The sequence below is a fragment of the Sus scrofa genome, chromosome 13 (genome assembly GCF_000003025.6).
Source record: "Sus scrofa isolate TJ Tabasco breed Duroc chromosome 13, Sscrofa11.1, whole genome shotgun sequence".
In the NCBI taxonomy this organism is placed as follows: Eukaryota; Metazoa; Chordata; class Mammalia; order Artiodactyla; family Suidae; genus Sus; species Sus scrofa.
Window position 1 is genome coordinate 133,338,729 of NC_010455.5, and position 27,225 is coordinate 133,365,953.

Genomic DNA, 27,225 nt, shown 5'->3' on the forward strand with positions numbered 1-27,225 from the left:
ACTTTCAGTTGCATGTTGTCCAATATTATGGTTAAGAGCATGGGTTGTAGAGTCAGATTGTTCTGGTTGAAATCCTAGTTCCGCTATTTACATAAGTGCGTGACCTAGGGACTCAATCGTGCCTCAGAGCTTCTTGGAGAAATACTTGGTTCTAGGTCTGGACTGGGAAAATACAAGATGAGTCTATAGTGTCTTTTAGAGTCACAAGACAAGGAAGTACTTATAAAGGATGATGGCATGTCAAAGGGACACATCATAGAGTTCCCAAAAGCCAACACTGGAATGATTCGAGCAGTAGTCTAATATTACTTAAAGCTAATAAAGTAGTATTAGACTATAATCCAAAGTATAAAATAAATATATATAATTCATATCAATAGAGAAGGCTTAATACATAAATAAAATGGGCGTGGGACAAATCTTCCTTACAAAAGAATTCCAAATAATGTTTATGTAGATACATTCCCTTCTAGGAGATGGAACTTAACTTCCTCCCCACTTGTGGGTAGGCTAGACTTTGTGACTCCTTTCTAAAGAACACAACATGGAAAGGGGAAAATACCACCACAATGGAAAAATCTGGCATTAGCCACATGATCAAGGTTAATATCACCAGTGATAAGTTACACTGATATCACTCACCTTCTGATCCAATGTGATAAGAGGTACCATTCACCTCTGTGGTATTCTTCTCCCAAACCCGTAACCTTAGTCTAATCATGGGGGGAAAAAAAATCAGACAAACCCAAATTGAGAGGCACCTACAAAATTCCTGACCTATGCTTCTCAAAATTGTCAAGGACATGAAAAACAAGGATGGATTGAGAAACTGTCCTAGGACAGAGGAATCCAAGAATACATGACAATGTGATATCCTGGAACTAAAAAAAAAGACATTAGTGGAAAAACTGGTGAAATCCAAATAAAATCTAGAATTTAGTTAATAGTAATGGACTAATGTTGGTATCTTTGCTTTGAGATACATTTTATGGTTTATGTAATGTTAATATTAGAGGAAGATGGGTAATAGTTACACAGGAAATCTACTCTTTCCAACTTCTCTGTAAATCTAAAATTATTCCCAAGTGAAAAGCCTACCAAAAAAAGGAGTAAGTTCTTCAAAACGTTAAACAGAGTAACCTGCCATCTGACCTAGCAGTTCCACTTCCAGCATATACCTAAGAGAACTGAAAATGATATCAGCACAAAAACGTGCATGCGAATCAATGTTCATGGCAGCATTATTCGTAATAGCCAGAAGACGAAAAAAAAAAAAAATCAATGGATGAACAGATAGACAAAATATGTCATAGCCATACAACGGAACACTGTTTGGCCACAAAAAGTAGTTAAGTACTGATACATGCCACAACATGAAATAAACCTTGAAGACATAAGTGAAAAAAGCCAGACACAGAAAGACCACAAATTATATGATTCCATTTATATGAAATGTTCAGAGCAGGCAAGCCCACGGAGACAGAGTCAGAGTAGAGGTTGCTAGGGGGTGAGGGGAATGGGATGTGACTGCTAATGCTTTGAGGGGAATGAAAATGTTCTGAAATTAGACACTAGTAATGAGCTGCACAACTTTGCGAACATATTAAAAACCACTGAAGGAGCTTCCATCATGGCTCAGTGATTAACGAATCCGACTAGGAATGATGAGGTTGCGGGTTCGATCTTTGGCCTAGCTCAGTGGGTTAAGGATCTCGCTTTGCCCTGAGCTGTGGTGTAGGTTGCAGACATGGCTCGGATCTGGCATTGCTGTGGCTGTGGCACAGGCCAGCAGCTAAAGCTCTGATTAGACCCCTAGCCTGGGAACCTCCATGTGCCGCAGGTGCGGCCCCTAGAAAAGGCAAAAAGTCAAAAAACAAAACAAAACAACAAAAAAAAACCCCACTGAATTGTATATTGTTTGTTTCGTTCTGTTTTTATTTTCTCCATTTATTTATTTATTTAATTTATTTTTACGGCTGTGCCTGCAGCACATGGAAATTCCTGGACTAAGGGTCGAATCAGGGCTGCAGCTGCCACCCTATGCCACAGCCAATGCCACACTGGATCTGAGCTACATCTGTGACCTATACCACAGCTTGCGGCAATGCTGGATCATTAACCCTCTGATGGAGGCTAGGGATCGAACTCTCATCCTCACAGACACTGTGTCAGACTCTTAACTAAGCCACTAAGCCACAATGGGAACTCCCTAAATTGTATACTTTAAAATGGTAAATTTCAGCTATGTGAATTATATCCCAATTTTTAAAAAGGAATATTTACCTCACAGTATAAGTACTGAGTTAATAAATTGACTATTACTTTTATGATATTATTATTTATAAGATTCTATGCTAGAAGTTGGAGAAAATAAAAGAGGATCTAATAATTCTTCTCCAGGAGTCCATAATATACTGAAAAAGACCAACACATATGTGTTTAAGTTGGGTTATGCCCTTTATCAACATCTGCTCTCAACACATGCATATTAAAAGCCACTTACTTAGTTTCTTCCAGTTCTCAAAACATCTTGGACTAAAGCTCTCTTCATACTCTAATAAATTACTGAGGATCTCAATTTTTTTGTTCATGTGAGTTATATCTATATTCACTATAAAAATTAAAATGTTAAATATTTAATTAAAAAATAATTTAAGAACACAGTATATCTTTTTATGTGTGTCATCTTTGATTTCTTTCATCAGTGTTTTGGAGTTTAGAACTTTTGCCTCCTTAGGTAGGTTTATTCCTAGGTATTTTATTCCTTTCGATTGATGGTAAATGGGAGTTTTTAAGGAAAATTCCTTGATTTCCTTTTCTGATCTTTTGTTGTTAGGGTATAGAAATGAAATAGGCTTTTGTGTATTAATGTTTGTTTGTTTATTTATTTATTTATTTGGCATGTGGAAGGTCCCAGGCCAGGGATCAAACCTGCACCATAGCAATGACAAATACTAGATCTCTGTGCCACGAAAGAACTCCCGGTATATTAATTTTGTACCCTGCAACTTTACCAAATTTACTGATGAGCTCTAGTTGTTTTCTGGTACCATCTTTAGGATTTTCCATGTATACGATCACATCATCCACGAACATTGACAGTTTTACTTCGTTTCTTTCCTTCCTTCCTTCCTTCCTTCCTTTTTTCTTTCTGTTTTTCTTTCCTTCCTTCCTTCCTTCTTTTTCCCTTGTCTTTTTAAGGCCACCCCCTCGGCATATGGAAGATCCCAGGCTAGGGGTTGAGTCAGAACTGCAGCTGCCAGTCTACACTACATCCACAGCAATGCCAGATCCAAGCCAGCATCCACAACCTTAACCCACTAAGCAAGGCCAGGGATCCAACTCACATCCTCAGGCATACCAGTCAGGTTTTTAACCTGATGAGCCACAATGGGAACTCCAATATTATTTCTTTTCCAATTTGGATTCTTTTTATTTATTTTCTTTTCCGACTGTTGTGGCTAAGACTTCCACAACTATTACTGAATTAAAGTGGTGAGGGGTGGACATCCTTGTTTTGTTCCTGATCTTGGTGGAAATTCTTTCAGCTTTTCACGATTGAAAATGATGTTAGCTGTGGGTTTATCATACATGGCCTTTACTATGTTAAGGTATGTTCCCTCTATGCCCATTTCCTGGAGAGTTTTTATCATAAATCGATGTTGACTTTTGTCAAAAGCTTTTGCTGTATTATTTGTGATGATCATACGGTTTTTAATCTCCAATATATATATATATATTTTTTTCTTTTTATGGCCAAGCTTGCAGCATACTGAAGGTTCCTGGGCTAGGGGTAAAATTGGAGTTGCAGCTGCTGGCTTATGCCACAACTTCAACTTGTTAATGTGATGTATCACATTAATTTGTGGATGCTGAAAAATCCTTGTATCCCTTAGATAAATCCCACTTAATTGTGGTATATGACCTTTTAATATATTTGATATTTAATATGTTTGATTTGCTTTGCTCACATTCATCACTGCTACGGTCCTGTAATTTTTTTTTTATAGTATCTTTGTCTGGTTTTGGTATCAGAGTGATGGTAGCCTCATAGAATGAGTTTTTAAGTGTTCCTTCCTCTGTAAGTTTCTGGGGTATTTTCAGAAAGATAGGTGTTAACTCTTCTCTAAATGTTTGGTAGAGTTTACCTATGAAGCCATCTGATCCTGGACTTTTGTTTGTTGGAAGTTCTTGAATTATAGATTCAATTTCAGTACCTGGAATTGGTCTGTTTATACTTCCTCTTTCTTTCTGGTTCAGTCTTGGGATATTGTCAAAATGACTATACCACCCAAGGCAATTGACAGATTCAATGCAATCCCTATCAAATTACCTATGGCATTTTTCACAGAATTAAAACAAAACATTTTAAAATTTATATGGAAACACAAAAGACCCCAAATAGCCAAAGCAATCTTGAGAAAGAAAAACAGAGCTGGAGGAAGCGGGCTCCCTGACTTCAGACTTCAATACAAAGCTATGATAGTCAAAACAGTATGTTACTGACACAAAAACAGAAATAAAACTATGTACCTTTGATAAATTAATCTACAATAAAGGAGGCAAGAATATATAATGGAGAAAAGACAGCCTCTTTAATAAGTGGCACTGGGAAAACTGGACGAGCTACATGTAAAAGAATAAAACCTTTCTAACATCATAAACAAAAATAAACTCGAATGGATTAAAGATCTAAATATAAGACCAGATACTATTAATTCTTAAAGGAAAACAGGCAGAACACTCTATGACATAAATTGCAGCAATATCTTTTGGGATCTGTCTCACAGAGTAACAGAAATAAAGCAAAAATAAACAAATGGGACCTAGTTAAACTTTTAAAAGCTTTTATACAGCAAAGGAAATCATAAACAAAACAAAAAGACAACCAAGAGAATGGAAGAAAATATTTGCAAGTGATGTGACCCACAAGGGGTTAATCTCCACAATACACAAATAGCTCATATAGCTCCATATCAAAAAAACAAAGATTGCAATCAAAAAATGGACACAAGATCTAAATAAATGTTTCTCCAAAGGAGACATGCAGATGGCCAAAAGGCACATGAAAAGATGTTCAATGTCAATAATTACTAGAGAAAGGCAAATCAAAACTACAATGAGGTATCACCTCACACCACTTAGTATCACCTCACACCACTTAGAACAGCCATCATCAAAAAGTCTACAAATAATAAATGCAAGAGAGTGTGGAAAAAAGAGAACTCTTCCACACGGTCGGTGGGAATGTTAACTGGTACAACCACAAGGGAGAACAGTACAGCAGTTTCTTAAACTTAAAACAGAGGCGTTCCTACTGTGCCTCAGCAGATTAAGAATCCTAGTAGTATTCATGAGGATGCAGGTTCGATCCCTGGCCTCGCTCAGTGTAGGTCACAGATGAGGCTCAGCTCTGGATTTGCTGTGGCTGTGGCACAGGCCAGCGTTGCAGTTCTGATTTGACCACTAGCCTAGCCTGAGAACTTCCATATGCCACAGGTACAGCCCTAAACTTCCATATGCCACAGGTACACCCACAAAACTTAAAATAGAGTTACCATATGATCCAGAAAATCCCACTCCTGAACATATACACAGAATGGAGGAAAACTCTAACTCAAAAGGTTACATGCACCCCAATGTTCAGAGCAGCACTATTCACAATAACCGAGAACATGGAAAAAACCTAAATGTCTATTGACAGAGGAATGGATAAAAAAAGATGTGGTATATTTATACAATGGAATACTACTCAGCCATAAAAAGAAAGAATGCCACCTGCAGCAACATAGGATTGACCTAGAGATTATCATACTAAGAGAAATAAGCCAGAGAAAGACAAATATTAATATAACTTATATGTGGAATCTTAAAGGAAAAAAAAAGATACAAATGAACTTATACATAAAAGAGATAGACCCACAAACACAGAAATCAAATCAATGGTTACCAAAGGGGAAGAGGATAAAGTAGGAGTTTGGGATTAACATAAACACACTACTACATATAAAATAGATAACCAACAAGGACCTATTATATAGCACAGAGAACTATACTCAATATTTTATAATAACCTATAAGGGAAAAGAATCTGAAAAAAACATATATGTATAACTGAATCACACTTTGCTACATATCTGAAACTAATACAACATTGTATTATATTTCAATTTTTAAAAATGTAACAAAAACAATAAATCCATTACATGTTAGTATAAATAACACTTTCATGAAAAATATTTTCCAAAATAGTATAGTGAAAAGTCACATTATTTTACATTTCTGGAAATCTTTTATATGTCTGGCTTAGTTGAAGACAGTTTGATTCTCACATCTCCTTCTGCATTCAACTGATCGTATTATGTTTTGGTTGAAGTATATGAAGAAAATCTGGTCTTACACAGATACGTAGCTAAAAAGGGAGTATTTTAATAGCTTTCAGCTAATTGTGGATATTCTTGATACTACATCAAATTCTACCTTCATAAGGTTATGGAATCTGAAACCACAATAAATTTTCTCTACTATTAATCCCACTGATTTCTCTTACACTTTGAATGGATCTCTTAACCATGCATGAATTTTGTAATGCCATAAATTGATTATTTGGAAAATACTGGCTCATCCAATTATTAAAATATTCCAATGATGACAAATGCCACTATACAAAAAAAAAAATCACATTCATTAATACCACAGAGCTCATCAGATCTAAGTCCTGGGAAACTGTAAAACTAAAGACAGTGGATACAAGTTTTCTAAAATTCTACTTTTCATTTGATACTTTAAATTTCATCAATTAACAACAAATTCTGTCACCTCGTTCATTTTCAAGAAAATGTCTGCCAAATACCTAAGACTGCAACAACCAGAGTTGTTCAGTGGGCCCAGTCATACTTTCAAAAAAAGTCTTCAGGAAAAGGGTCTTTTTTAAGTTCTATCACATTAAGTGGTTTTCTGTACGACAACCATTTCATACTTCATGAGTACGTTACGAGTACTTCTAATTTTGCTCTACAAAATACTTTAAAAGTAAACTCAAAAGTAGAGATATGATAAGAGTAGTAATAATTATTGTTTCGTCAAGTACCTTAAGTGAAACTGGCATTTAAAAAGAAACTACAGGCACAATGCTACTGCTAGAACTGTGTTAAAGTACAGGGAGTTCTACCCAGCACTGCTTTTGCATTTTTAAGGCAAATGTCAACACAGTGTAAAAGGCAAAGAATGTCTTAGTATTAATTATTATGAAAACGGGTTTTGACTCACGAACCCCAAGGTACCACAGACCACACTTTGAGAAATGGTGCATTAGAGTGTACCCTGAGCTCCATATGTCACCCTCATATTGCCAATTATTTCTTTTCCTTTTTTTTTTTTAGGACCACACTTGCAACATATGGAAGTTCCCAGGCTAGGCATCAAATTGGAGCTACAGCTACTGACCTACACCATAGCCACAGCCAACACCAGATCCTTAACCCACTGAGCGGGGCCAGGGATTGAACCTGCATCCTCATAGATCTTAGGTTCATTTCCGCCAAGCACGATGGGAAATCCCTGCCAATTCTCTCTGACGTGTTACTGAGGTGGCAGAAGACCCAAGTTTATTTCCTCCTTTTATCCACAGAACACGTTTTTAACATAGGAAAAGGTAATCAATGGCAAGATTTCCAATATAGGGCATAAAAACCTAATCAAATATTGAATATGGTTCAAAAATCAATACATAGGCAATGGTAATTATTGCAATGTTTTTTATAACAAAAACCAGAAAGATTGGTAGACTTTTTGCCTTTTTTTTTTTTTTTTTGCTCTTTTAGGGCCACACCCATGGCATATGGAAATTCCCAGGCTAGGGGTCAAATCGGAGCTACAGCTGTCAGCCTACACCACAGCCACAGCAACACGGGATCCGAGCCGTGTCTGTGACCTACACCACAGCTCACAGCAATGCCAGATCCTTAACCCTCTGAGTGAGGCCAGGGACTGAACTTGCATCCTAAGGGATATTAGTTGGGTTCGCTACTGCGGAGCCATGACGGGAATACCTGTACAGTAACTTTTAAATTTTCTGCACAAATTCAGTCAAATAAAACTAAAAAGAATGAATACACTCTTTCAGAACTTTCTTCTTTAACTACATCATAAAGTTAAATCAGCTATGTCTCAAGGAAATCCCAATAACCTGATGTAACCTGTTAGGCAATTCATGTCTAAAGAAAATTAAAACTGTATGAGTCATAGATATCCCCAGTGAAATTATTCAGGATGACAAATATGATGGTGATAAATCCTAAGTAATATGCCCCATAAGTGATTAGGTCGTAGTAAATATAAGCATGACCCTTGATACAACATTGATGACTGCAACCAGCTTAGCTGAGGACTTGATCCCGTCCGTCATCTCAGATTTCTCAATGAATCTTTGTCTTCAGCTGCAGTTCAGAGGAAGAGGTTAGATGAAGCCCTAACTAGCTTCCCAAAGGGTTTCCATACAATCAGTTGTTGTTTAGAGAAAGAAGTTAGACTTGGTTGATTAAAAAGAATACATTTTAACATTCTCCCTGGGTATACCTTCCTCAGGAGCTACTCTACAATATAGAGCCATTTACTACCAAATCAATTTGATCTCGTATGAATGTATCACATAAATCCTAGGCTTCGTTTCCAAAATATACCAAAGGCTTTCCTGGCCTAAATCATCTTTGGGTATACATTTCTACATTCTTAAATTTTCTTTATCCTTTTCTCCACCAAACAAATCTTTCATTGCTCAGTAAAAATTATTTCCTATGTAATGTCATGCCTGTCTGTCCCTGTTCAAAATGACGCCTCACATCCTCTGATCATGAATTACACAGGAAAAATAAATCCAGAGGGTATTAAAGTTGGACTAGAATTCATCTGGTCCATCTTCCTTATTTTATTTGTGAACAATCTGAATCACCAAAAAGTAAGCAGTGTATACCTGAAGTCACACAAATCTAACTACTAACAGAACTAGGCCCAAATTCAAGTTTACTAACAACTCTTCTGCTCATGGTTTTTTCTTAATTATATTAATATATCAGACCATTCTTTGGTGATGAATTACAACCGTGTATCATTAATTATTATTTTAGGTGTCTTCCCACCCAAGACTTCAAGCAAGGATTCTACTACCACTATACTATTTTACCATTTCCTTCTTCTTTTTTTTTTTTTTTTTTTTTTTGTCTTTTTGCCATTTCTTGGGCTGCTCCCCGCGGCATATGGAGGTTCCCAGGCTAAGGGTCAAATCGGAGCTGTAGCCACTGGCCTATGCCAGAGCCACAGCAACACAGGATCTAAGCTGCATCTGCACCCCACACCACAGTTCATGGCAACGCCAGATCCTTAACCTACTGAGTGAGGCCAGGGATCGAACCTGCATGGATGCTAGTCAGATTCGTTAACCACTGTGCCACAATGGGAACTCCCACCATCTCCTTTAACATAGATCTTTGCATGTACTAGACAATAATGTTTACTGATTTATGGTACGACATTCTGTCCCCAGATGAAATATTGCTGTTCCTGAATGTAACAGTTTTTGAATCAAATAGCATTTCACTAGACAACATATAAACTACCCTATATTAACAAAAAATACCTTTGGAAAGATTTTTTACTTTTCTCCTAACAGCCAATTCATGGCCTTAGTCTTCAGTCCTTTTCCATAAAGCAGTAAATTTTTTTGATTACTGCTTCTACTGATGGTGTCAAATGCCTAAAAAGTACCAAATGAAGATGTAAGGTTCTTTATATCTTTTATCTTAGGAGAAACAATAAAGAACAGAAAAACAATTCATTATAAAATACTGATTTACCAATGTTTTGCCCCACCATTACTCAAAAATGTTTTATATAAGAAAGGCAAAATGGTAAGTAATGCTTCTCTCCAAATATGTTCAAACACTTTTTGCTACTTTGCAGTGAAAAACAAGTAGGCGAAACAAAAAGCATGCCCCAAACACACTGTACTCTTCTAACAGGACCATTGTTTAATTGTGACAAAACTCAAAGATAAACAATTCCTCAATTGTCTACTGAAGGAGACGAGGGGAAGCTAAATACACAAGGGAAATAAAAAAAAAAAAAAGAGTAGTATCTGAATCAGTCAGTTCAACGAGTAGAAATTACTAAATTTATTATAATTTACTCATGTCATCTATAGTATCCCAAATATAAACCATATACTACTGAAAATATGATTTTTTGTGTGTGTTTTTAGAGCTGCACCCATGGTATATGGACGTTCCCAGCCTAAGGGTCGAATTGGAGCTGTGGCTGCCGGCCTACACCGCAGCCACAACACCACCAAATCTATGTTGTGTCTGTGACCTACACCACAGCTCACAGCAACACCAGATCTTTAACCACCGAGTGAGGTCAAGGATCAAACCTGCATCCTCATAGTTACTAGTCAGATTCATTTCCGCTGAGCCATGATGGGAACTCCCATGAAAATATGATTTTTAAAGCATAATTTTGCTTTATACTTTCACTTACATTTTATATAAATAAAAAACCCTTAATTTTTCAGTGCTTTATGAATGTAATAATACAATACTATTTAATAAGATATCTAACAATTTCTTGATAAGCTCTAAGGGCTCCAACATCACTGGCCTTTCTACCCGCTTCCCCTCCAAAAAAGCCTCAAATGTCTTTGAGAGCAAAAGCATTAATGAAAATATCCCAAATCACTTTAAGTGGATAACACACACTATGAAAGGAAAGTTGAAAAGTCAGAAAGAAATGAGTGTTTTCATTTGATGGCAATGGCCATAACATCAGGCCTACTAATAGCAAAGCCAGAAAGGAAAAAAGGAAAGAGGGGAGAAGATGTAGCAAACAACTGAGGCACTGGCAAAGAAAAAAGGAAAACAGGGAGTTCCCATCATGGCTCAGCGGAAACGAATCTGACTAGTAACTATGAGGATGCAGGTTTGATCCTTGACCTCACTCAGTGGTTAAAGATCTGGTGTTGCTGTGAGCTGTGGTGTAGGTCACAGACACAACATAGATTTGGTGGTGTTGTGGCTGTGGTGTAGGCTGGCAGCCGCAGCTCTGATTTGACCTCTAGTCTAGGAACTTCCATATGCTGCGGGTGTGGCCCTAAAAAGACAAAAAAACCAAAACAAAACAAAGAATAAGGGAAAATAAAAGATAAAGCTCAAATAAATGGGAAGGACTGGATAACATATTAAATATTCAAATATGCGTGGATAAGCTAGGTAAGATGAAAGAGACGTTTCCATAGAATGCAAAGCAAAGTGAAACCAAGAACTAGAGAGTAAGCAATTCACTAATCCAGATGTTCTCGAGGGATTTTTGACTAAATCCTGGAGACCTTAAACTTCTACTTGCATGGCTGTCACAGGGAACAGGTGATAAGACTCAGACTCTGCCTAAACTGGAGGCCCTCCCACACAAGGCTAGGATCTAAAGCTATAATCTCTATGAACAAATCAGGAATAAGTCCTTCTGCACAGAAAGGAAGAAACCCCTAAGTATTTTGAGCCCAGTAGTAACAATGGTGGTGCAGTGCAGTGGGGAATTTCTAAGAAATCCTAACAACAAAATTCACATTTATGGCTTGAATTCATCTCACCTATGAGGCCCCCCCCAAAAATCCCAAACAGGTTTAACTGAATGTGGCCATGTTGGTAGCACTTCCTGGTGAATGACAGAACCATATATAAATATAAAGCCTCCCAGGGAAAAAACAACTTCAACACAGGTCTCAAAATCTACCCAAAGAGCAAAATATGGTAAGTGCTTAACAGAGGTGTTGTAAGGTAGGTTCTTGAGGAAGGTGAGGTCTCATTTAGTTTAAGGGGGTCAAGGATAGTTTCGTTCAGGAGGCGGGACTTCTAATGGGCCTTGAAGGAGAGGTAGGATATTTTGAAAAAAAACTTTTTGGAACAGTTTCAGATTTACAAAAAAATTGAGATAATAGTACAGTGTATTCCTACATACTTCCATACCTAGTTTCCCGTTATCAACATCTTCACATTTTTATGGTACCTTTGCTGCTATTAATAAACCAATATTACTCCCCACCCCCCCAAAAATACCCAAAGATCAAATTCTAAGGAAAAGGAACAGTTCACAGGCAAACGTCAGAAAACAAACAATGGGAGTTTCTGTTGTGGTTCAGTGGTAACAAACCCAACTAGTAAACATGAGGATGCGAGTTCAACCCCTGGCCTTGTTTAGTGGGTTAAGGATCTGGCGTGGCTGTGGCATAGGCTGGCAGCTGCATTCTCTGATTTGACCCCTGCCTGGAAACTTCCATGTGCTGCGAGTGCAGGCCTAAAAAGACCAAAAAAAAAAAAAAAAAAAAAAGGCATCACTATGGAAAACTAATCAAAACAGATGGTGAAAGAGATGTGAAATAATTTGACACCGAATATGTATAAGAAGCTCAAATATAAAAGCAGGATAAAAGGCAAATATGAAGAACAATCAATTATACAGAACTTTCAGTAAGAAAAAATGAATCTGAAAACTAAAACTTGACATTTGAGGTAAAGAGCAGCACGGACTCGGCAAAAAAGAGAATTACTGAACTGGAAGATACACATGAAGAAAGTACTTAGAATGCAGCATAGAGAGACAAAGAGACAGAAAATATAAAAGAAAAGAAAGATGACCTAAGATACATCTATCTGGGGTTCCAGAAAGAGATGATAAAATAAATGAAGGACTCATTCCCTGGAAAAATTAAGTCTGAGAAATTTCTAGAACCCATGAAAGAAACAAATCTATAAGCTGAAGAAATCTAATGAATCAAAAGTAGGATAGGAGTTCCCACTGTGGCTCAGCATTAATGACTCTGACTAGCATCCATGCAGGTTCGATCCCTGGCCTCACTCAGTAGGTTAAGGATCTGGCGTTGCCATGAACCGTGGTGTGGGGTGCAGATGCAGCTTAGATCCTGTGTTGCTGTGGCTGTGGTGTAGGCCAGCAGCTACAGCTCTGATTTGACCCCTAGCTTGGGAACCTCTGTATGCCACAGGCACAGCCCTAAAAAGAAACAAAGAAACAAACAAAAAAAAAAAAAGTGAAGATACATCACAGTGAATTTAAGATCAAAGAGTTCTTAATATTAGCCAAAGGAGAAAGTAGGATAGACTTTAGTTTACTTTTTGATACTAGCAATGAAAGCAAGAAGACATGGGAATATCCTAAATGTATGTGCCAACATAAATTGCAGATTTAACAAAAGTACCGTTCAAAAATAAAGTAAAAATAGATTCTGAGAGAAAGAAAATTTGCAGGATAAAGAGGAATACACAAAATTCAACTGCATTTTTATACACTAAATAGAAAATGAAATGGGAGGAGAAAAGTTACTATTTATAATATCATCAAAAAACGTGAGGTTCCCAGGACAGAAATTCCCCACACCTCCTTGGTTCATGGTGCCCTTGTTATTCTCAGTAATCATTTCACAGAACCTCTAGGCCAAAAGACATTTCTAACAGTTTCATTTCTTTAGTAGTTAGGTCCAAACAACTTCATCAGATTTCATCATTCACTATTCCTAAAAACTTAGTAACTATTTGAAAAAGAAATACACATGAATTGGGGGGGAGAACCTTTTCTTTCTCAATCACTTAGGGAAATGCACAGTCTCTGAAGCCTGAGACCCACCCCCTCTCATTTCTTTTTCCACACTGATTTTCATACTTCTCATCACAGCAACTGCTTCACAGACAGACTTACCACAACCAAATGTTGAAACTGTGGACCTTCCTAGAGCTAGAAGTTCACATTGTGTCCAATACATGCCCGTCAATGTTTCCCTCTAAAATTTAAAATATTCCATGGTAGGAGTCACCATTTTGGTGCAGTGGAAATGAATGTGACTAGGAACCATGAGGTTGCGGGTTTGATTCCTGGCCTCACTCAGTGGGTTAAGAATCCGGCATTGCTGTGAGCTGTGGTGTAGGTTGCAGATTCGGCTCGGATCTGGCATTGCTGTGGCTGGCAGCTGTAGCTCTGATTAATGCTGCAGGTGTGGTCCTAAAAAGCAAAAAAAAAAAAAAAAAATTCCATGGTGGAGGTCCCACTGTGGTGCAATGGAATCAGCAGCATCTTGAGAGACCTGGGACAAGGGTTCGATCCCTGGCTAGGCACAGTAGGTTGAGGATCCAGCATTACTGCCACTGCAGCTTGGGTCACAAAGGGCAGCCTGGATCTGATCCTTGGCCTGGGAACTCCATATGCCAGGCAGCAGCCAAAAGTAAAAAAATAAAATAAAATAAAAATAATAAACTAAAAAATGATAAAATAAAATAAATAAACCATGGTGCCTTTGATCTCAGTGGGATAACTCAAGAACGTGCTGGCATGGTTTAGGAAGTATGGACCTCAAATCTTTATTAAGGAGAAAAATGTACTGAAAGACATTAAGACGACCCAAATAGGAAATTCTTTGTGACACAGCAGGTTGAGGATCCGGCATTGTCACTGTAGCAGTATAGGTCGATGCCATGGCACAAGTCTGATCCCTGACTGGGGAATTTTCACATGCCAGGAGTGTAGCCAAAAAAAAAAAAAAGAGAGAGAGAAGACCTGAATGCTGCTAATGTTCAGGAATTTAAAGACTCAATAATGTACAAATACCAGATTTTCTCAAACTAATCAACAAATTCAAAGCAATTCTAATCAAATGTTCTATCAATTTCTGCTGTAGAGCAAAGTGACCCAGTTATACGTATTTATAGATTCTTTTTTCTCAAATTATCTTCCATCATGTTCTATCACAAGAGATTGGATATAGTTCCCTGTGCTATACAGCAACACCTCAATGCTTATTCATTCTAAATGTAATAGTTTGCATCTACTAGCCCCAAATTCCCAGTCTATCCCACTCCATCCCTCTCCCCCTTGGCAACCGCAAGTCTGTTCTCCATGTTCATGAGTTTGTTTCTTTTCTGTACGTAGGTTCATTTGTGTCGTATTTCAGGTTCCAGATACAAGTGATATCATTTGGTATTTGTCTTTTTCTGACTTAATTCACTTAGTATGAGAGTCCCATCCATGTTGCTGCAAATGGCATGGTTTTGTTCTTTTTCACGGCTGAGTAGTATTCCATTGTGTATTATGTACAACATCTCCTTAATCTATTCCTTCTGTAGACGGACATTTAAGTTGTTTCCATGTCTTGGTTATTGCAAATAGTGCTGCAATGAACATCTAGTGCATGTATCTTTTTGAAGAAAAGTTTTGTCTGGATACATCCCCAAGAGTGGGATTGTTGGATGATATGGTAGTTCTATATTTAGTTTTCTGAGGTACCTCCATACTATTTTCCATAGTGGCTATACCAATTTACATTGCCATCAGCAGTGCAGGAGGGTTCCTTTTCTCCACACCCTCTCCAGTATTTGTTATTTGTAGACTTATTAATGATGGCCATTCTCACCAGTGTGAGGTGGTACCTCACTGTAGTTTTGATTTGTATTTGTCTAATAGTGATGTTGAGCATTTTTTTCATGTGCCCACATGTCTTTGGAGAAATTCATTTTTCAATTGGGTTGTTTGTTTTGTATTGATTTTTATGAGTGGTTTGTATATTTTGGAGATTAAGCACTTGTTGGTTGCCTCGTTTGCAACCATTTTCTTCCATTCCATAGGTTTTTTGTTTTTGTTTTTTTTTAATGGTTTCCTTTGCTGTGCAAAAGCTTCTAAGTTTGATTAGATCCCATTGATTTATTTTTGTTTTTAATTCTATTGCCTTGGAAGACTGACCTAAAAAAACATTTGTAAGGTTTATGTCAAGAGAATATTTTGCCTACATTCTTTTCTAGGAGGTTTTTTGTTTTTCTTTTTGTCTTTTTAGGGCTGCACCCACAGCATATGGAGGTTCCCAGGCTAGGGGTCCAACTGGAGCTGTAGCTGTGGGCCTATACCACAGCCACAGCAACAAGGGATCCGAGCCATGTCTGTGACCTACACCACAGCTTAAGGCAACACCAGATCCTTAACCCACTGAGTGAGGCCAGGGATCGAACCTACATCCTCATGGATGCTGGTTGGGCTCGTTAACTGCTTAGCCATGATGGGAACTCCTTTTCTAGGAGTTTTATGGTTTCTTTTAAGTCTTTAAGCCATTTTGAGTTTATTTTTGTACATGGTGTGAGGGAGTGTTCTAGTTTCATTGATTTACATGCAGCTGTCCAGTTTTCCCAGAACCACTTGTTGAAGAGACTGTCTTTTTTCCCATTTTATAATCTTGCCTCCTTTGTCAAAGATTAATTGATAGTAGGTGTCTGCGTTTATTTCTGGGTTCTCTATTCGGTTCCATTGGTCTGTTTGTCTCTGTTTTGGTACCAGTACCACACTGTCTTGATTACTGCAGCTTTGTAATATTGTCTGAAGTCTGGGAGAGTTATGCCTCCTGCTCGTTTTTTTTTCCTCCTCAGGAATGCTTTGGCAATTCTGGGTCTTTTATTCTCACACACACACACACACACACACACACACACACACACACACACACAGTCTTTTGAGGGCCACAGCTGCAGCATATGAAAGTTCCCAGGCTAGGGTTCAAATTGGAGCTGTAGCTGCCAGCCTATGCCACAGCCACAGCCACACTGGATCCAAGAAGTATCTATGACCTACACCACATCGCATGGCAACACCAGATCCTTAACCTACTGAGAGGGGCCAGGGATCAAATCCGCATCCTCATGGGTACCAGTTAGGTTTGTTATCGCTGAGCCATGACAGGAACTCCCTTTATAGTTTGTTCTAGTTCTGCGAAAAATGTCATGGGTAATTTGATAGGGATTTCACTAAATCTGTAAATTGCTTTGGGTAGTACGGCTATTTTTTTTTTTTTTTTTGGCCTTTTATGGCTGCACCCACAGCATATGGAAATTCCCAGGCTAAGGTTCTAATCGGAGCTACAGCTGCTGGACTACACCACAGCCACAACAACGCCAGATCCAAGCCACAACTGCAACCTACACCTCAGCTCATGGCAATGCCTGATCCTTAACGCACTGAGTAAGGCCAGGGATCAAAACTGCAAACTCATGGTTCCTAGTCAGATTCATTTCAACTGCATGATGACGGGAACTCCAAGTATGGCTAGTTTAACAATATTAATTCTTCCAATCCAGAAGCATGGAACATCTTTCCATTTCTTTGAACCCTCTTTAATGTCCTTGATTAATGTTTTATAGTTCTCAGCATGTAAGTCACCTCCTTTGTCAAGTTTATTCCTAGGTATTTAATTTTTGGGTGGTGCGATTTTGAAAGGTATTATATTTTTATATTCCTTTTCTAATATTTCATTGTTAGTATACAGAAATGCAACCGATTTCTGAACGTTAATCTTGTATCCTGCTACTGTGCCGAATTTGCTGATCAGTTTTCATGTGGAGTCCTTAGGGTTTTCTATATATAGTATCACATCATCTGCATATAGTGACAATTTTACCTCTTCTCTTCCAATTTGGATCAAAAGGTATCTTTTTTTTTTTTTTTGGCATATGGAGTTCCCAGGCAAGGGATCAGATTTGAGCCGTAGTTGAGACTGAAACTGCAGCTACAGCAATGTTGGATCCCCATCCCACTGTGCCAGGCCAGAGATCGAACCCATGTTCCAGTGCTCTCAATATGTCACCGATCCCGTTGCGCCACAGCGGGAACTCCAAAAAGGCATCTTTTTCTGATCCTTTTAGCCTTACCTATCTTTTCAAGTTGTTACCCTGACAACCAGCTCTACACTGGGTGTGGCCAACTTTTTCATGCAGGCACATGACAACACCTCTCTTTATCCTGTGCTGCACAATGCCACGGGATAGCATAGGACCCATGCATGTGCAACCAACCAGTGCAGGTGTTAACTGTGGGGTGAACCTATGACCAATGGTGATGGGATCAAATAAGTCCCATCTCATCATGTGGATTCTTTTTCTCAACCTAGTGGATGACCCTATGAATGACTTTACAACTTCCTAGGGGACAATACAATGGGATTGAGCGATCAGTTACATTTCCATACTGGCTATGCCTCCATGCTCCACATGCCTTTTCTCACATTAGGGAAATACTTTCTGATAATTTAAAGATATTTAAATTATATTATATTAAATTACATATAAATGTATGTTTCAGTCTCAAGCTCTGCCTTCTGGGGAATCCAGGTAAAGAAAGATCCACCTTCTTGCATCATATACCCCCCCCCCCCGCCAAAAAAAAAACAAAGAAAAAAACCAAAAAAACTTGAGATGAATTAAAGATCTAATGTGAAAGGTAAAATTCTAACCTATAGAAGAATACATAGAGTATCTGTACACAGAAGAATACCTTTATTACACATGATTCTAAAAGAAAAGATTGATGAATACAACTATATTCTATACCATAGACTAAAAAAGACAAGCCTCAAACCAGGAGATAACTGCAACAAAAGCAACTGACAAAAACTGGGAGTTCCTGTTGTGGCTCAGCAGGTTAAGGAATCTGATGTTGTCTCTGTGAGGATGAGGGTTGGATCCCTGGCCTCACTCAGTGGGTTAAGGATCCAGTGTTGCTGCAAGCTGTGGTGTAGATCACAGATGTGGCTCGGATCTGGTGTTGCTGTGGCTGTGGCGTAGGCCGGAAGCTGCAGCTCCAATTCGACCCCTAGCCTGGGAACTTACATATTCTGCAGGTGCAGCTGTAAAAAGAAAAAAACAAAGTAATTGACCAAAATCATATCCAGAATAAAGAATTCTGATAAAGAAATAAGCAAAAGACAAAACAATCCAGTAAATAACGAGCAAATGACAAGAAGCCGTTTCAAAGAAGATGACAAACAGTGAATAAATACACAAGATCATGCCCAGTCTCATGGTTGAACTGTAAATTAAGGCCATTTGTAGGTATCATTTAACATCTAGCTCGGCACAAAATAAAAAGGTTAACTGAAAATAAGACTGCAAAGAGAGTTCTTATACACTGCTAGCAGGAGTATAAACCAGTAAAAACAACCTCAGAAAACAACCTGATATTGGCTTAAAAGTTGACTGTCTGTACATTCTGCAACTCAGCAATTTTATTCCTGGATATAAATCCAAGAAACTCTTGCACATAAACAAATTACAAGATTATTCAGGTGTTTCCATCATGGCTCGGCAGAAAGGAATCTGACTAGCATCCATGAGGACTCAGGTTTGATCCCTGGCCTCGCTCAGTGGGTTAAGGATCCAGCGTTGCCGAGAGCTGCGGTGTAGGTCGCAGATGCAGCTTGGATCTAGTGTTGCTATGGCCATGGTGTAGGCCAGTGGCTACAGCTTGGATTTGACCCCTAGCCTGGGAACCTCCATATGCCATGGGTGCAGCCCTAAAAAGACAAAAAATAAAATAAAAAGAATATTCATAGCAGTACTGTCCTAACCACAAATGACTGAAAATAACCCTGTATTAGGCTGGGCTAGGCTATGCACTAGTTAACAAATACATCCCCAAATCTCAATGGTTTAACACAACAAAATTTTACTTCTAGGGAACACTAAGCCTGAGGGTTAGTTCTTCTCTTTAAGGTGATTTATGGATCTAGGCTGCTGCCACGTCCAAGTTCCACTATCTTAGCAAGCCACCACCAAAATCATAGAGACTGAGGGTGCATATGGGCTCATAACTGTCTCAGTCCACAGTAACATGCCTCGCATCCCTGCTCATGGTTCAACAGGACCCAGCACAGGCAAGGCAATCAATAAATAAAAATCTGCTGAACAATTGCATGACTACAGAGGGGTAAGAGATTATTTCCATCATTTCAAAATAACTTATGAAAGAGCATGACTTGATTAATGACATATGAGACAGATAGCTTCCACAGATAAAAGGCAGAGGAATGATACTCCAGGTACTACCTATAGGTCACAAACAGCAAGCAGGCTTCACCTCACAGAGCTACTCTAAATGTTCCTGAGTGTCTGGCTGCCACATCATCCTGTATGTCATGATGAGAATTTTGAGGCTGCATTCTACTTATGGGAGGGAAAAATCTGGCAAAGACAAAAAGGTGAAAATTTCTCTTTGCTTTAAGAAAAATGGCTTTTAAAAGGTAAGCAAACTTTTTAAAAAAGAATATTTCTATGCAGAATCAAACTGATTTTTTAAAAAGGGGAACCCTTAAAAGTTTCCCTTGGAGTTCCCTGGTGGCCTAGCAGTTAAGGATCGAGTGTTGTCACTGCTGTGGCTCAGGTTCCATCCCCGGCCTGGGAACTTCTTCATGCCACAGGCACCACCAAAATAAAGAAAGAAAACTTTCTCTCTACCCCGAGACTCTCTCCCCCTTAATCCCAACCAAAATGCAAAATATAGCAATTATGCCTTATTAATCTTTGTATTCCCAGCCCACAGTAGAGTTTGGCACACAGTATGTGCTCAAGAAACGCATACTAAAATGAATGGAGGGAGTTCCCGTCGTGGCACAGTGGTTAACGAATCTGACTAGGAACCATGAGGTTGCAGGTTTGGTCCCTGCCCTTGCTCAGTGGGTTAAGGATCCGGCGTTGCCGTGAGCTGGGGTGTAGGTTGCAGACGCGGCTCAGATCCTGTGTTGCTGTGGCTGTGGTGTAGGCCGGTGGCTACAGCTCCGATTCGACCCCTAGCCTGGGAACCTCCATATGCCACGAGAGCGGCCCGAGAAATGGCAAAAAGACAAAAAAAAAAATAAAAAATAAAATAAAATAAAATAAAATGAATGGAGAAAAGCTGTGTAAAGTAATGTTACAGAAACAGACATCGCCAGAGAATACGCTTTTTTTTTTTTTTTTTTTGGTCTTTTTAGGGCCGCACCCACGGCATGTGGAGGTTCCCAGGCTAGGGGTCTAATTGGAGCTACAGCTGCCGGCCTACACCACAGCCACAGCAACACCAGATCTGAGCCACATCAGCTCATGGCAACGCCGGATCCTTAACCCACTGAGCGAGGCCAGGAATCGAACCTGAAACCTCATGGTTCCTAGTCGGATTTGTTTCTGCTGTGCCACAGGGGAAATCCTCCCTGGGTGTTTTTTAAGGTGCACCTGACCTACAAATTAAAGGATAATCCTCAAACGAAGGTCAACATCCTGCCCCAAACTATGCCTTGCTAGGCTCTGCTAAGTTGTGCTTCCTCTTGCTTTCACCTGAATGGGAAGTTGCTCTTAATGTCGTCCTCAAATTATTTACTTTTAATATATTTTCCTTATGCACACACCACTCTATAAACTCTGCTATCCAATATGGGTGGGCCATACATGGCTATTTAAATGAATTTAATGAAGTAAAATTGTTTCTTCGTCATATCGGCCACATTGGACACCACAGATACAGAACATTTCCATCACTGCAACAAGTTCAGATTGGACAGTTCTAAATCTTTCAAACCGGAGAACTCTGTGTCCTCTCATACACAGACACAAGTTTTGTGTGTGTGTGTTTGTTTTGTTTTGTTTTTTTAGGGAAGGACAACCAGGTTTATTGGGATATTAAGGTCTAAGGACACTGTTTTCCCTTCCTTTTCTTTTTAGGGCTGAACCCACAGCATAGGGAAGTTCCCAGGCTAGGGGTAGAATCAGAGCGGCAGCTGCCCGCCTATGCCACAGCTCATTGCAATGCCGGATCCTTGACCCAATGAGGGAGGCCAGAGATCGGACCCACATCCTCATGGATACTAGTCAGGTTCATTATCACTGAGCTACAAGAGAAACTCCTCTGACAAGTGGTTATCTTTAAGGCAGATATTTCTAAGTCAAATATTGTACCTAAAAGTTTTAAAAACTAAAAGTTTTAATATTTTCTTAATTTTATCAAAAACAGGAAAGCAAACAATTCACTTGTGTACCAACCTTGTTAAAAGGCTGACAAGTCAACATGAACTAGTCTGAATTTAGTGGTACAGGATATTTCTCTGCAAACAGGCCTAACATTCCATGTTCTAATCATTTATGAGCCAGCTGTTGATTAATACACAACTTTGTTTTTTTGTTTTCTTTTTCTTTTTACAGCCCCATCTGCAGCATATGGAAGTTCCCAGGCCAGAGGAACTGCCAATAGGAGCCGCAGATGAGGATAACACAATAACTTTGCTTTGTTTTTCTTTTTATAGCCACACCTGTGGCATATGGAAGTTCTCAAGTTAGGGGTCAAATAGGAGCCGCAGATGAGGCTTATGCCACAACCACAGCAACAACGCATGCTTGCGGCAATGCCTGATCCTTAACCCACTGAGCAAGGGCAGGGATTGAACTTGCATCCTCACAGAGACAACGTGTCAGGTCCTTAACCCGCTGAGCCACAGTGGGAACTCCTCAAGAACTTATTTTCATTCTTTAGAACTACTGTCTAACTTTTAAAGTATAGATGGCAATACCCATGATACAGTATTAGACAGTCTTTCTCGTTCATGAGAATCCCGTAGTCTTTCCTATATAGGGGAGGATTAATCCCCATACCTCAACAAGGGCAAGATTCAGTTTTCAATTTATTTTCTCAGATCAAGTCTCCTAGAACCCTATCCCTCGGAGGGGCATTTATATGGAAATCTTTGAGCAAAGAGGAGAAAAGCACAAGGGACTTCTAAGATAAAACATTCCATCTGTGTGATTACAACACAAAATCTCTTCCTGATGGTTGCTTCGAGAGCACAAAAGTGATGTCTAGTGATTGTCTATTTAACAAGCTTTTGAAAAAAGTTACATAAATAAATCTCATATAAACACCAAAGATAGAAATTTCCTCAAAATGCTAGTTTATATAATTTGTGAGCATGATTTTATCTCAAAGCCATTTTTCTTCCCTATAAACAAAGATACAAAAGCAGCAGCAAGCACCATCACAGAAAGCTTTTCCACCCTACTACATCCACTACCTAGCCATGTTTCATCAATTAACACTGGTTCGCTTTATGGCTAATAGAGCTCAGCACTTTTCCCTTCTTTGTAGACTATAGACAAAGATACTTCTCTATATTTTAATTTTTATAAAATGAACATGTACTGTTTTTCTAATGAGAAAAAGATTAAGTCATGTTCAGTTAAAAAAAACCCACAAAACTTACTCCTGTTACAAGAGCTCTTTCAAATAGCACTTAACTGTCATAACCTGATATGATGTCTACTCCTTCTCTGAGCTCCTGCTGCACTAATACCGTGCCCATGCTGATTACTGATTTATTTAGCGTCTCTTATTTCCACATTCATCTTTTTTGCCTACTGAAAATAGACCTGGTACCTGTAAGTACTTTTCTTTGGTCAGCTGGCACAATGCTAAGCTTAATCAGTAGAGGGCGCAAGAGAGACACTACAGGAGAGACCTTTTGCTTCCTGGTTCTGGTGCCCTTGCTCACAGGCTCTCCTCTAGCACCTAACTTCTACAGGCCAAGATGGACAGCAGCATGCCCAGCAGCCAGCAGCTTCCTCACACTTTCTTTTTGGGAGGTTTTATAGTGGAGTTATCACCTCCTTGTGGACAGCGTTCCCTAGCACCCTAGGGAACAGATGTACAGTACATCCCACCAACACGGCACCACATCAATTTCTCTGCCATTCAGTGATCTACAGCCATGCTCTCTCCAATGAAGTCTGGACCTCTGGCTTCTGGAGCTAAGAGGGCTCTTCCTTAAGCTGCTCCTTATTTCTGTTATTCAATGTTCTTTAGAATCCCTCATTCTTCCATTCTCCTGCTCCAGTCAATTCTTTCCATGTTCAAATTACTGTATGGTTTCTCCAAGGCTTGGACCCAGAGTGATACAGTTATATCCATTAGTTTGAAACTTACCTCCTTGAACTTCAGTCAGCTGATTTCTAACTTCTTTCTATAAGATTATAAACTCCTAGCTGCCAAGGAACACTTGTCTACTTCTCTGCATCCATCTGACCCTGTGTGTGTGGGGGGGGAGTGGAATGGACTGGGAATTTGGGGTTAACAGGTGCAAACTATTGCATCTGGAGTGGATAAGCAATGAGGTCCTGCTGCTGCATAGCACAGGGAACTATATCCAATCACTTGTGATGGAACATAACAGGAGAAAAAGAACGTGTGTGTGTGTGTGTGTGTGTGTGTGTGTGTGTGTGTAACTGGGTCACTTTGCTTTATAGCAGAAATTGACAGAACATTGTAGGTCAACTATAATAAATTTTTTTTAAAATCCGACATTGTGTAACATAACGCTTTTTAACACAAAGGCATCAACAAATGTTGAAAATCAATCACACTTCAAATGATTCATAATCTATACACTCTCATTAGTTTAAGACCACTATAAACATGATCTAATAACCTCCCTTTTTTTTTCAGAATTGTCACCACCAAAGGCATAAAGAATTTGGATAGTATAAAAACATATTCCTCAGTGTTCCTATGAGGTTTCAAAGTCAGGACCAGCCTGTGGACTTAGACCTTCGAGACCTTGTAAGACAGGAGATAATGAACTGCTCATGCTCATAGTCTGTACATGGCTACAGGGTCACAAAGGGGTTGAGCACGAATAATGCCTATTTTTTTTTTATAAATGTGAACAACGAAGTAAAAAAAATATGCTCCGAATGAGGATACGACAGCCAAGTGACAAATTATTCACAAAACAAATCATTAAGCTGGGATTTCAGGGTGACATGGTCCGAGGTGTAAGAGGCTTTATGGTAAGCTTCTACTCTGTGCTTCTGAACACCTAGCAGAAACCCCTTCAAGAACAATGTTATCAAAACTGAGGGTATCTCCAATGAGGAAAACAGGGAAAGGGTCAGAAGGCTACCCTAAATGGCCTCAAACCCAATTTGCTTTATCTTTCACTAAAACTGTACCCTCCAGCTTATCCCAATAAAATGTAACTAGCTTGTATAAAATCTGTTTGATGTGCCTCTTTTCATCAAGCCTCAAAACCAGCACTCTGTGGAATTAATTCAATAGTAAATTAAAACTGGTAGCTATAGCCAGAGTGAGAAAATAAGAGTCAACCAATTGTCTTGAATTCAAACATGGAAAAAAGCTGAACTACTTCTCAAATGCCTTTTAGTAATTTAAAGCACTACCTCTGGAAAAGTGTTACGTGGAGTAACTATTTATTACGAGTACTCAATGAAATATAAAAATTGAGGCTAAGTTTAGAAACTTTTAGAGCAATTTGACAGAATAATTTGCTATTGACTCTAACAATAACCAAGAAGGATTGTATTTTATATCTTGTTTTTCTTCCATTTCCATTCTATGGTACTTTACAAAAGTTATTAGTCCATTACAGAAAGTTTCTAAGAAGCATTGATCTAAAACATTCACTTCTCAATATAAAATGCTTTCCCAAATTATTTGAAGATATACAAATGGCCAATAAGCACCTGAAAAAAAAATCTACATCATTAGTGATCAGAGAAATGCAAATTAAACCACAATGAGATACCATCTCACACCCATTAGGATGGCTATAATCAAAAGACAAGATAGCAAGTGTTAGTAAGGATGTGGAGAAACTGGAATCCTCATATACTGGCAGGATTGCAAAATGGTGCAGTTGCTTTGTAAAAGTCTGGTAGCTTTTCAAAAGGTTAAACATGAAGTTACCACATGACTCAGCAATTCGACTCCTATGTATATACTCAAAAGAAATTAGAGTATGTCCACACAAAAATCTATATACAAAAGTTCACAGAAGCACTATTTACACTAGTCAAAAGTGAAAGAAACCCAAATTTCCATTAACTCCTGAATAAAATGTGGCTTATCCTTAAAAGGGAATATTATTCAGCCATTAAAAGGAATGAAGTACTCATACATGCTACAATATGGATGAACCTTGAAAACCTTGTGCTAAATGAAAAGAAAGCAGTCACAAAGGATCACATATTATATGAATCTGCTTATATGTCCAGAATAGACAAATTTATAGATAGAAAATAGATCAGGAGTTGCCTGTGGTGAGGAAGTATAGTTTGGAGAAAAATGAGTGACTGCTACTGGTTTCAAGATAACTCCTTGCAATAATGCAAATATTCTGCAATTAGACAATAGTGACAGTTTTGCAACATTGTGAATATGATAAAAACAACAACAACAAAACCCACCTAATTGGACATCTTTTAAGGGGTAGGTTTTATCATATATAAATTATCTCTCCCCCCCCCTTTTTTTAAGGGCCACACCTGCAGCATATGGAAGTTCCTAGGCTAGGGGTAAAATCAGAGCTACAGCTGCTGGCCTACACCACAGCCACAGCCACTTGGGATCCAAGCCACCATCTGTGACCTACATCACAGCTTGTGGCAACATTGGATCCTCAACGCACTGAGAGAGGCCAGGGATCTAAAATCCTCATGGATACTAGGTGAGTTCTTAACCCACTGGGCCACAACGGCAACTCCTGTACCTCATTTAATTTAGGGGAAAAGAAAGAAACCACCATGGGGCAGATATAGATGGAGAAAGTAAGAGTACTGAGGGAAAGAGGGAAAGGTGAAGGTGGAGGGGTTGCCTCTGGTGAAGAAGATACCCTAAAGAGTATGTGGCAGTCTAGGGTATTGCAAAGAGAGGAGTCCTAAAAAATGATCAGAAGAACAGACACATCACTGGAATAATCACACAGCCTTTCAACGGGATTACTTTGAAGGTCACAAAACTAAAGTTACATTTTTGCTGTATTCAGGAAAACAATCACTTCCAAAACTTCTCAGCCATGCCTCCTACTTTCTATACTGCTGTTCTTTACATGTGGGGGAGAGAAAAGGTTGGCAGTTCAAAAAAATACACTGCTCTCTGGATTTATTCTGGTAATAAAATTTTTATCCAGTGAAACAGAAAAATGAGAGTAAAAATGTTTGCTTTTCCATTTTTAAGAAATCAGCATCCTTAGAGGAAAAGAATTTTTGAAAATCATTTGCTTCGGGCTTTTGCACCTCTATCATAGTAACCTAATTCTCAAAAGTATGCTTCCCAAAGCAGCTTCCTCGGAGCTCCCGTCGTGGGCAGTGGTTAATGAATCTGACTAAGAACCATGAGGTTGCAGGTTCGTTCCCTGGCCTTGCTCAGTGGGTTAACAATCCGGCATTGCCGTGAGCTATGGTGTAGGTCGCAGAAGTGGCTTGGATCCCACGTTGCTGTGGCTCTGGCGTAGGCTGGCAGCTACAGCTCCGATTAGACCCCTAGCCTGGGAAGCTCCATATGCCGTGGGAGCGGCCCAAGAAATGGCAAAAAAACAAACAAACAAAA

The 27,225-nt window shown here is 38.9% G+C and overlaps 1 protein-coding gene across 4 annotated transcripts in view; it reads right to left on the reverse strand.

Annotated features, from left to right (window-relative positions):
• PAK2 (p21 (RAC1) activated kinase 2) overlaps nucleotides 1–27,225 on the reverse strand; it is a 107,385-nt gene that overhangs the window by 62,607 nt on the left and 17,553 nt on the right. The window contains exon 1 of one of the 4 annotated variants that reach the window (XM_021070138.1): nucleotides 13,759–13,918. The exons of the other annotated variants lie outside the window; for them this stretch is intronic. The gene's annotated coding sequence lies outside the window, so the exon portion shown is untranslated. Of the gene's footprint in view, nucleotides 1–13,758; nucleotides 13,919–27,225 lie in introns of those variants that run through there. 4 annotated transcript variants of the gene reach the window in all.